The sequence below is a fragment of the Hydra vulgaris genome, chromosome 03, assembly GCF_038396675.1.
Source record: "Hydra vulgaris chromosome 03, alternate assembly HydraT2T_AEP".
In the NCBI taxonomy this organism is placed as follows: domain Eukaryota; kingdom Metazoa; phylum Cnidaria; class Hydrozoa; order Anthoathecata; family Hydridae; genus Hydra; species Hydra vulgaris.
Window position 1 is genome coordinate 61,003,638 of NC_088922.1, and position 9,989 is coordinate 61,013,626.

The following is a 9,989-nucleotide window of genomic DNA, read 5'->3' on the forward strand; positions in this document are numbered from 1 at the left end:
TATACAGACTTTTCAAAAGCGTTCGATAAGGTACCGCACGAAATGCTCTTATATAAACTGAAAGCATATGGCATTCATACGGTCAACTTCATAACTGGATAAAAAATTAGTTGACAAATAGAGAACAACGTGTTAAAATAGATAATACATTATCGCCATGGAGGAAAGAGTTTAGCGGAGTACCTCAGAGTTTGGTTTAAGGTCCGCTCTTTTTCAGCGCTCGGTTTTAGGTCCGCTCCTTTTTGTGTTCTACATTAACGATTTACCGGACTTAATTTTGAGTCATATAAAAATGTATGCAGACGACAGCAAGATCATAGGTATTATCAAGTCAAAAACATTAAACTTTTAATTTTGACATTAAAATTTTAAAGACATTAAAAATGTCTTCAAAATGATTTTCACACAGCTTTAATTAGTCTAAAAAATGGCTTATGCCATTTAACATTGAAAAATGCAAAGTGCAAAAAAAAAAAAAAAAGCCAAACCGTATATACACAATGGAATCACAAAATGGTCATTGCAAACAACTCAAACCCACAGCAAAAGAATGCAATTTGGGGATTATAAAAAAGAAATAGGGAAATTTAAAAAAGGATTCAGAAGTCGTGGTTTAACTCTTTGACGTTTTCTATATACTACTCATATCTGATCATTATTAGAATTTGCCGCCAGCGTGGTCTCCTCATTTCATAGGAAACATAAATACAATCGAAAAAATTCAATATTGAACCACAAAATGCATTAAGTCAATAAGTCACCAAAAATACGAGGAACGTTTAACACGGCTTAATTTGACTACCCTTGAAAAACGCCACTCGCGTATAGACCTTACACAGCTTTATAAAATAATGGAATTAATTCAATCATTTTTGTGACGCCACAAACCACACCAGCGTATCGAAGATCTAAGTATAGTTTAAGAATAAGGAGCCAGGTCTTTGAACTAGACGTCGAAAAAAGTTTGAAACATTATGAAAGTCGTAATTTTTTTACTAATTGAGTAGTTAAAAATTGGAGTTTATTTTTAACTATTACAGTAAACTACCATCACTCAACTGTTTTAGATGTAGATTTTAATAGTACAGTTTATTCACGCTATTCAATTTGGCTGGCGCAGCTGTAATTGCAAATGTTGTGAGAAAAGAGGGGTCCTTGTCTGCCTCTCTCTGTTAATCATTAAAATATGCATTTTAGATAAATTCTTACCACGAACTGTTTTTACTGTGCATGATTTCAATAAATTTGTAAATAATAGTTATTATTGACTGAATAAATAAATTAATTAATAAAAAACATTTACATTCTTTAGACACGTTAATGAAAGATATTTATTGCAAAATATAAACTTCGAATATTAAAAAGATTTAAATGACATTTTGAAAAGCCTTCAAAAAAATATCAAAGATAAAAAAATACTACAAAAATGTATTATATAAATAATGAAATCCATGTATGATATAAAAAAAACAATAGACATGAAAAATCCTTTCGAAAGGTTGTAAAAAAGCGCTCAACTAATTAAAAACAACTGAAAATGTTGACTGAAGTGATGATAGAAAGAGCACGTGGACCAAAATTGTCTAAAAATGGCAAAACTATTTATGAATAAAGATAGCCATATAATACATGTTTATAGAGGTTTTGGGGCCAGGGATTTAATTTTTGAGCTCCTATTCAATTTTGGAGTGGTCATGACCACAAAAGTAGTTATTTTAGGGGTTGTCAAGGGTGGTTATGAGGTTTCACGATGGTTTTTAATTTAGATGGGACATGTTGTATATCTAAATATAAGTAACTGCTGTCAAGGAATTCAAATTTGGGCATATTTAGTCTTTAAAAGTGGTCATCACTGCTCAAATAGCATTTTAATACAGTCACGGGTGGTCCTAATATGTCCCGCTGTTTTTCAATAAGATTGGACATGTTGTATGTCTAAATATAGGTAACTGCGGTCAGGGAATTTGAAACTCGGCATATTTGGTCTTTAAGAGTGGTCATAACCGCTCAGGCGATCATTTTTGGGGTTTTCAAGAGTGGGACTAGAATATCCCAATAGTTTTCAATTAGATTACTTGTTGTATGTCTAAATATAGGTAATTGATATCAGGAAAATCAAATCTGGCCATATATATGACCAAATATATTTGGTCTCCAGAAGTGGTTATAATCGTACTGGTAGGCGTGGTCATGAGCTGTCAAGATATTTTCGTGATTTTTATTTACATTGTGTACTTAATTTCTTTGATATTGTGAACAAAAACAAAAGATGTTCAATAAAGTTAAACTTTATTAGCATCTTATATATATATATATATATATATATATATATATATATATATATATATATATATATATATAAAATAATAATAATAATCTAGGTGATGAAATAAATCATACAATTATATTGTGAATTGTGATATTGTGAATAAAAACAAAAGATGTTCAATAAAGTTAAACTTTATTAACATATATATATATATATATATATATATATATATATATATATATATATATATATATATATATAATAATCTAGGTGATGAAATAAATCATACAATAGTACATCAAGAGCCCATTGGCCTCCTTAGGTTAATTGAAATCTTTGACTTTTTACTGACTTCTTCTTATTCTGGACACTTTAGTAACGTAGCTGCAAAGCACTTATCATAATATCATAATTTGTTTAAGGCCTGTAGAATTTCATTGTGTAGTGCTCTCTGTTGTTTTAGCCTAGAGCATTAATATTAGGGTGTTTGAAACGACTATTTTTTACAATTAAACTACTGTTTTTCCATTTTATGGGCGTTATTTAAATAAACAAAACATATTTAACACATTTAAAGTAAAATTTCCTAATTGAAAGCGGGATTTTTTTAAAGTTATATAGACGACATCAAAACTGAAAGTACTAGGTGATGTAGTTTTCTCACTTTCAACACAACAAGAAATTAAAAACTTTTTTCCTCGTAAACAAGCTAATTTAAATTCTTTACTAAACTAAACTCTTCTTTTTACATAAAAACTTTTTGCAGACATAAATACGAATACTAAATATTCTCTTCAGTGACGAATCCAGCATTTTTTGGTGTATGAGATTCTAGACATGGAGCAAACTCCAAACATTTGTATTTTATACTTATGTCAAATAATGATGCTTTGCAAAAAATTGCGATGATTGGATTTTGTCAACCCCAATTCCCCACGAAAACCACCACCAACCACCTCAAACGTGAGAGCAACAAGCTAATAAAATGTTATTTATACTATTCTTAACTAGACCTATATTCATCGATAAATTTTAAGTTTCATAGTATTATCTCTCAGCGTTCAAAAATTATGACCGTATAAAGTTTAAACCCCACTCAATTTGAGGGGATTACAAATTTTATACGGTCATAATTTTTGAATGCTGAGAGATAATACTATGAAACGTAAAACTTATTGATGAATATAAGTCTAGTTGAGAATAGTACAAAAAATATTTTACCAAAATAGTTTTTTCTTAATACTTATAGAACAGAGCAAAATACTTTTAAAAGCAAACCTATTAGGTAGCACACAGCATGTCTGTTGAATAAGACAAGACTAAAGACAAGGCAAAATTGATTGTACTCAATTAGCATCAGTGGGTCACAGAGAAGATCAACAAACTACTGGATCAACTTATTTAACAAATTCCTTATATTAGAAAAGTCTAATATAAAAGCATTTGTGTAGTTGCTTGATGAATCTGAATCTGTCAATAAAACATAAAAAAAAGAAAGAAAATTTGTTCAACATGCTACTAGTTACCAGTTTACCATATCATAGTTACCAGTTTACCATATCATAGTTACCAGTTTACCATATCATAGTTACCAGTTTACCATATCATAGTTACCAGTTTACCATATCATAGTTACCAGTTTACCACATAGGTCTTTACTTGAAGATACTGAAACAAAAAATGAATTCAATAAAAAACTTCAACAAAGTTAAGTATACACAGTAAAAAAAAGTTTTGAATGTTTCATTGATAGCAGTTTATGTTTACTAAAGAAAAATGCTCTGTAAGCATTGCTTATATTAATATTACTATTAGGTAATTTTTTACTATCTACTTTGTCTTTATTGGCTTACCCTCTTTAGCTTGGTTTCTATTCTGGGCTGTTTCAACTAATAATGATTTATATAATAAAAAAAGTATGGATAAATCATTTTGCATGATATATAAAACTTTTACATTAAGCCTGAATTTCCATGATACCAATGTAGTCATAACAGGAGTTGGTTCTGTTAAAAATGTACTAGAAAATTAAAACTGAAATATATCTTTTTACCTTATAGCTACATATAAAATGTTAAACTTAACATTTATATGTATAGAAAGAGAATTTCTATGTTGTATTATTAAACAAATACTTGTTATAAAACATCTTGAGTTTTGTACTTTTTGTTTATCTTTTGTTACGTCAATAAACATTTTATGTTATTATGTTATGAAAAACTGCTGCTATGTTATTGAACAAGTAATTAAAGATCTGTTTTTGTGTGGCGTAATAGCAACTTAAGTTTTACTTTTAAAATTTATGTTTATAAAGATATTATGTTATTCTATAAGATATTAAAGTAATTCCTTTTTTTTTTTTTTGCAGATTAATTTTTTTTTAATCTAGACTTTCCTCAGATACGAATAATACTAGTTGCATTGTTTTTGCTTATTATTTTTGGGGTATTTGATAATTTTTCTTCTTTATAGAAGAAAAATTATCAAATACCTATAGTGCTTATATTACCCAGTGGTTTAGGTAACATGAGCACTTTTGCTGCATTTTTAAAACCTCTGTGTTTCAAAGAAACTATTTTTTGTTTCCAAAATTGTATGTGGATCATAAGAAGTTATTCCTAAAGATTTTTTTTTTTTTAAATTATTAATTTGTAACATTTTATAAATATTATTTATTTGTACTAATAACTTTTGCATATAAATTTTTATTCATTTAAATATGTGTAATTAATCATTATGCACAATAATTTTTTTTTATAAACATTTTAAACTTCTTTTTCTTTATCATTTTTCAGATGATATTTTATTTGCTGTATCCAAAAATAGTAGAGTACACCCGTTAATGATCGTTCAGTAATGATTGCTTATAATGATCGTTTGTAAACATTATTTTACCTTTGAGTTTTTTTTGCTTACATTAAGAAGTGAAAAGTTGTTTATCTTGGCAAAAATAGCTAGGAATCAACGCACCGTCCCAGCTAGCACACATACATTGGGCCAATGTATGTACAACTATCGCGAACGTCAACTGCTTTTTCTAATGCAATTCCAACGTTGATCCAATGTCATGTTTTTAACAATAATATAGATAAAATGCTTAATTAAAACAGCTTGCACAGATACATTGGGCCAACGTATGGAAAACCATCGCAATACTTGATTTTTTTTACGGTTCAAACCCAACGTTGATCTAATGTAAATAACTCAACGTTGATTCAATGTTTATGGATTCAGGTTGAGTCAATGTATATAACTCAACACTGATTCAATATATATGAATAAAACGTTGATACGATGTATACAAGCCAACGTTGCTAATGCAAAGTTATATATCTTAAATAAAATTTTCCGTAAACATTTAATTATCAATCCACAAGCAAAACAAACATCATTAATGTCTGTAAACTTGATTATTTTTATAATAACTTACGGCTCGCTTATTTAAGATCAGCAAAGCATGTGATGGTGCTCCACTGTTGTAAAAAATGACCAAAAACTACTTTGAGCTGACCCGAGAAAACCGCTTTGACAGGGTGAAACTACAATGTTTCCTGACTCCAAAAATGTAAAACTTGAAATCTAACTATTTCGTCCGAGAAAATAATTTTGATTTTTAGTTTTTAGTACTTTGCACAATAGGGCGAAATGACAGCTTTTCAAATTTTGTATTTTTACAGCATTCAAAAACTCTTCAAAATAAGCATTTATTACTCCAAAACATAACTATCTAAAATTCACTTGAATAATAGTTTATTCTGACACAACTGATATAGTTTTTCATTAACAAGATGGAAATAATAAACACTTTCTTAAATAATTCTTTTAGCTATTCTAAGCCAAAACACAAAAACAACCTCTTGATTCTAAACACATAAAGAGCAAATGGTACATAAAATAAATTCTTCTCAATATTTGATTCTTCACAAATGCTTGCTGTTGTAGTCCACAACACATGAAAGAAGCCTCTTTGCATACTCAGGATGATTGCGGTCTCTTTTTGTATCTCTGCCAATGTAAGCTGAAATTATGATGCATTGATTTTGTTGCCTGCTCACTAAAGATTCCCAAGGGAGCCCTTTTGATCTCAATGAATTGCTTCACATGGAAGAAAACAGCATGAACTTTTGGAGTCACACTGATATTCATGATTGCCAAATATGAGTCTCTGAAGCGATCAATTTTTTCAGAAAAGTCATCCTCCAGAACCATACCAAAACATGCTGTCACCACAGACTTAAACTTTCGAAGGGCATCAATGATTCCAAAGACTTGAAAAGCAGACTCAGTCTCTGCAATTCTTTGAAGGAGGTCAAGATTGCTGAGAAGCTTGTGACAGGCATTCCCTGCAAACTGCCCACCATGGTATGGTTCTTGTTGAATGTGGAGAGCTGAGGGCCACTTGACAACATTGGGCCAAACTTCTGTCATGGCTTTGTACATGTGATTGACCACACCAAGGAGAAGATGGAGTTCCATTGGTGGTATGAGCTCCAAGATGAGTTTGTTTTCAGAAACAGATAGCAAAGGCTCATGCACTACATTGCCAAAAGATCTTGCCTATTTGATATCACCACCAGACTTAGCAAACTCTTGATAACAGGCAACAAGTGAGCCTAGTGTCCTCAAAGATCCTGATCGAGAAAGATGCTTTGATTCTGTGTTGCACCAAGAGCAAGGGTGAGTACTTGCATGGCTCTGAAGGCCACAAAGGATGTTGGCAAGTTTCATGTTGTATGAGACAACAAAGTTGACTTTGTCTAACTTGATTAAAGACAAGATCTGCCTCACATTTTCAAAGTTTTCTGGTAGTCCTTCTGATAAAGCCACAAGCATTTGACGCTTTACACTACTGTCTTTGGCAGTCCTCTGAGTTAAAAGTTTTTTCTGTGGTGGTGACCTTGAATCACAGTGAGAATCCAACTCCATGATGCCAAGAGAAACTTTCAGAAATCCTCCACCTCCATCAATTCCCAACTTGACAATATGATTCTGGAAAACTCTTCGAGAAAGCAGGACTTCATTCAAAAGCTCGGCAAGATCCTTGCAATGCACAACCACAGAGTCAGTGGAGTTACTCTCTGATAAAACTTGGATGCTAGTTTGAGTAAAAAACTCAGACAACAGTTTGCCAATGGCTTCAAACTTAGCAAGAAAACTAGTCTCCACAACCTTGGTGTCATCTGACTCTGTTGATGGTTGATGCCAATTTCTTCATGCCAAGGTTGGACAGTCCTGTGTTTAGCTGAACTTGTACAAGATCTTCAGTTTTGATGCCGGGTTCAGGAAAAAGAGCTCTTGCACTTGAGCTTCCTAAAAATGAAATTATATTAGCACTTTTTGTAATTTTAAGTTTTAAAATTAAAGGTATTCCCTCTGAACCTGCCATCTTTATATGTATATATAAAAGTATCACCTGTTTTAACTCTAAGTGGTGGGCCGCCTTTAGGATGCGATATTTTGACAGTACCACCAGGTGTGGAAGGTTTAGTAGAGATGACTTGAGTAGCTATTTGCTCTGCAGCGAGTGGATCAGCTGTAGCTAGCTGCTTGAGATTCTCTCTAAAAGTGAATGGAGTGCACTGATGTGGCAGACCTCTTCCAACTAGACTTAAACAATCACCACATCTTTGAGGGGTACAATCTTCCACAGGTTTAGAATAGTCCACTGGGCTCTTCTCATTCAACTTCAAATGTCCAACTTGACAAATAAGACAGTTGCAACCTTGATCTCTTGTTGGTGGTCTAACTTTTATAGATGAGAAAGGAAACAAAGGTGGCAGGTTAACATCTTTTCCTTCATCTTTTCTCCGAAGAATTGTTCAACATGAGTCACAAATGCCTCTTGGCACTCTGGTATCAGTCAAATCAAGACTTGTATGGTAATGCTTGAGGATCTTTTCAACAAGGAACTGTGTCAACTCTCGAGAGCACTTCTTCAGACACAAGACACAGACAGATTTCCGACAATCTTTATGATTTTTTGAAAAATTTGGCATTTTGAAATTTTTCTCACACAACTGATAAGTGAAACACTTTAAATAAACATGTTCACTGCCAATTCCCGGAATTTTTAGCTTGTTTACAATTTTGATGCAAAACTTAAAATAAACATGTTCACTGCCTATTCCCGGAATTTTTAGCTTATTTACAATTTTGATGCAACAAAATGTTTATAATATAGTTCAACCATGAAATTGTAGGTAAAATTTTATCTTCTGAGTTAAAATAAATACAAATTATACTTGCTATATAGACTGTTATGTTTTAGAGTAATAAATGCTAATTTTGGAGAGTTTTTGAATGCTGTAAAAATGCAAAATTTGAAAAGCTGTCATTTTGCCCTATTGTGCAAAGTACTAAAAACTAAAAATCAAAATTATTTTCTTGGACGAAATAGTTAGATTTCAAATTTTACATTTTTGGAGTCAAGAAACATTGTAGTTTCACCCTGTCAAAGCGGTTTTCTCGGGTCAGCTCAAAGTAGTTTTTGGTCATTTTTTACAACAGTGGCTCTTTAGTGAGATGAACTTGTAATTACGGGCCTTGGCTTCTACTCTTTAGTCCTTTAGAAATAGGAAGGGGAGGACGTTTATTATTTTTCGGAAAATTTTCCCTCCCACCCCAACCTTATTAGGACCAAAATCCTCCCCCATTGATTGATCTTATTTGTTGTCAGCAATAACTTTACATCTCCGAACTAAAAAAAAAAATCAGTGAAAATTGGCCTTAAAAATTAGAAAATAGTTCTTTTAGTCACTGATACAAAAAAACTTTCAGTGTAAACTGGCTTTAAAAATCGCCGACCAAGTAAATAGCGATTTATTTCTCACCAAAATATAAAACTTAAATCAGCATATTAAGTCCTTTTGAAATTATGATAAAACAGCTGTTCAAAAATGCGCATTTGACGCTGGAATTAAATAGTTTTAAGCGTGTTTTGTAAAAAATATTAGTTCGGAATAATAAACTGAACTTTCTAATAAAAATATACTTATATTGTAGAAATAAAATATCCCTCTCCTTCCCCCCCCCCCTACTTCCTTATATGGCTATTACCGGGATGAAGATGAACCATCACGCCGCGATGAGGGGGGGAGGTGACATTCCCTTTCCCCATCAATGGTTTTTTCGTTCATTTAGTCGGCAAATTTGACCTTTTTAGAAAAGTCAGTCGGCAAATGTAGACCCTTTATGACAAGTCAGCCGGTTAATTTACACAGTCTGTTGGCAAATGTTGTAACTGAATTTTTTTTTTTTTTAGTCGACAAAAGTTGTAATGGCACCCCCCCCCCCCCCCCTACAAGACACCTACTCGCACCAGCCCTGACCACAATACCCATTACTGACGTTTTAATAGTTTATATTTGTGTATATATATATACATATATATATATACGTTGCATTTGTAACCAAAATGACATAAAAATAACGTTGGCGACCGATGTTGCGCCAACGTAACTTGCAACATTGTTTAACGTTTTACCAACGTATGTGTGTTAGCTGGGATTGCATGGTATTTAAGCCTTGGTAATTGTAGATACGCGCAATTTAGATTTCCTAGTTTATGGAAATGTTTTAATTGTTCGACATGATAACATGTTCGAGTTCTAGGAATTTTTTAAAATTCAAGGAAATGTTTTAATGAATTATAAATAAGTGTACTAGGGTTGATGGTACCAAGGATATGAGGGTACATAGTCTGAAGTACAATTTTAACTTA

At 31.9% G+C, this 9,989-nt stretch overlaps 1 long non-coding RNA gene across 1 annotated transcript in view; it reads right to left on the reverse strand.

The window, feature by feature from the left end:
* The window catches only part of LOC136078320 (uncharacterized), a 42,006-nt gene extending 37,623 nt beyond the window's left edge, over positions 1-4,383 (reverse strand). The window contains exons 1-2 of the long non-coding RNA XR_010637721.1: positions 4,123-4,383; positions 3,796-3,937 (exon numbers count right to left, since the gene is read on the reverse strand). This is a non-coding gene — a long non-coding RNA (uncharacterized LOC136078320). The remainder of the gene's footprint in view (positions 1-3,795; positions 3,938-4,122) is intronic.
* Between the last annotated feature and the right edge of the window lie 5,606 nt (positions 4,384-9,989).